At 34.0% G+C, this 2,529-nt stretch overlaps 1 protein-coding gene across 1 annotated transcript in view; it reads left to right on the top strand.

Moving 5' to 3' along the window:
- Positions 1-1,252: 1,252 nt before the first annotated feature.
- The window catches only part of LOC135225872 (insulin-like growth factor 1 receptor), an 88,935-nt gene continuing 87,658 nt past the window's right edge, over positions 1,253-2,529 (top strand). The window contains 1 exon segment of the mRNA XM_064265432.1: positions 1,253-1,473. The gene's annotated coding sequence lies outside the window, so the exon portion shown is untranslated.

Below are 2,529 nucleotides of genomic sequence, written 5' to 3'. Positions count from 1 at the left end.
ATCTACTATAACGCATGTATCTTATTGCTTCTTCTGTGAGTTATGTATTGCATTATAATTCATTTCATATTTTATTGCATTACAGGTTCTTAATTAGCTAAAGACGACGGGGAAAATAGGAAAATATTGAACACCCCAATTATTGCTGAGCTGTGACAGTATATACATTCGCAGTAGTAGCTTGACCTATGAGTCATCACCACTTAAAGATTAAGCTTGCCGCCTTATGCCAGCGCGAGCTCTTTGCACACAAATAAGGGATTCTGTACCACCGTGTAACATTATACTCATTTGCTGTACACAATTTTTACGCTAATTCTTAAATCTTGAAAAGGATCGACCATTGAATCGGTGGTTGTAACGCCAGATAGCTTATAATCTATCAACCAGTCGCTCATTGAATGCGTGACTTAGTTTTACGAATACGTCAGTATCATTGCTGGCTGCTCGTTTTGCTTGTTAGTATTCATAGTTCATGTGATACACAGTTGCTCCTTTAGGGTCCACGTTTAATTAGTATTCATAGTTCATGTGTTACACAATTGCACCTTTAGGGCCCACTTGTAATTCAGCCGTTTATATATATATATATATATATATATATATATATATATATATATATATATATATATATGTATATATATATATATATATATATAATATATATATATATATATATATATACATTATCTATGTATCCCGTAATACAGTTCATTGTCCTAACTTTCTCTATGGTATTAATAACAAATGTTTCTGCATGCATTCCCTACTCGTGCCTAATTTCGCTGTTGTTATATTTTGCAGGCGAATACTACTAACAGTTGCTGTTGATGTTGCTATTATTATTATTATTATTATTATTATTGAAAAATTTAAAAAAAAGAATGACCGTCAATAATTTAATCAGTATCCTAAGTAATGAACCAATTAGGATTTATTTGGTATTTAAGTAGGGAGTCTTACCTGCATATAAAGATACTGAATATATAATTTCATTACACACGCACACACACACACACACAAAGAAACGTTCTGCTTCTAGACACTACAAAGACTTCTATTTCGAGCTGTAAAAAGCGCTAGGAAAAAGTTCGCACGTCGGAGAAGTTGCAGATTCTTTGCAAACAATGTGCCAATAGGATGACGGAGCGAGCCATGACGACACGAGCCTCCCAGCCAATCAGAGCGCCGGTCGAGGTGGCTCTCTTACGTCTCAAACGTCGTGGCTGGATTACTACTAGTTACCCTTCAACCTTCGACTTGGAATCATCCGCTCTCCTCTTGCGGTGTATCTGACGAGAAACTTTCCCCGCCGAAGTCACTGTCCATGAGCTCTTTCGAAAGGAGAGACTGAAAGGAAAAGGTCATTTGGTTCCAGAATTGTGTTTTCGGTGACAACAATCATCTTTTAATACTGAACATCGTCAAGCAACAAGTGTGGTACACCGGGAGGCGATTGCACATGGGCGCACAGTAAGGTTTCCTAGTTTACATTTTTTACGTAAGAAAGTAAAATCCTTTCTTTTAAGAGTTTAGTTACCTGAAAATAACAATTAGCAGAGTCTGGTAGCAAATAAGCGCTCTCTCTCTCTCTCTCTCTCTCTCTCTCTCTCTCTCTCTCTCTCTCTCTCTCTCTCTCTCTCAATCTATGCATGCTAATATCTAAATTATTATACTTTATAATAATGAGCTGGAACAATGAAAATACCGATAAAACGTCATTAAAAAGCAAAACTCACTCTCTCTCTCTCTCTCTCTCTCTCTCTCTCTCTCTCTCTCTTTCCTTCCTAATCTTAAAGTGTATTTGATGAAGGAAATAAATTAATGCATTAAATTTGACTCCTCATTGGTGTAAGAATGAAGGTAATTGGGGTAATTTAAAGAAATTCTGTACTTCATTTTAAGTATGAACCTCAATGGTTTAATTCGGCCTGAAGTATTAAGCTGTATAACTACAAGTTTCCCGTAGGTTGTTCAAATTTTGTGATGTATTTGATTCGTCATATATATTATTTTGTCAATCAAATAAGCATGACATACATTTTTTAGACTTGACCCATTATTGCTAACCCTCATTGTAAGAAGTTGTGAGGATGAACGACAAGTAGAATATGAACAATAAACAATGTAAGCAAAAGTATAGACAGTATCAGCATAGGAAATGGAAGAAGTGTTCATAACTGGTATGAATAATAACTGGTATAGCATGGAAAGCAAGTGAAAGTAATAAATTATTTAGCTTTCTGAGAAAGGAAAGTTCGGTATATTAAGAAAGACTGCTTTTCGCAAAGAGTTTGTTACAGGATTAACGGATTAACAGTCTGTCGTTCATTACAGCAAACTGGATTAACATTCTTTTCTTAAAATCAAGACCTGTATTAGGACCGAAAAAGTAATTATTATTGTTAATGTTAACTTAGTTTAAAATTCGTTGGTCATGAAAATTTAATTATTATTATTATTATTATTATTATTATTATTATTATTATTATTTACATACTAATTTGGTAGGATCTATTAATTTTATTT

This window comes from Macrobrachium nipponense, chromosome 20 (genome assembly GCF_015104395.2).
Source record: "Macrobrachium nipponense isolate FS-2020 chromosome 20, ASM1510439v2, whole genome shotgun sequence".
Taxonomy (NCBI): Eukaryota; Metazoa; Arthropoda; class Malacostraca; order Decapoda; family Palaemonidae; genus Macrobrachium; species Macrobrachium nipponense.
Note: the sequence above shows the minus strand (reverse complement) of the source record. Positions and strands in the feature narration are given on the sequence as shown.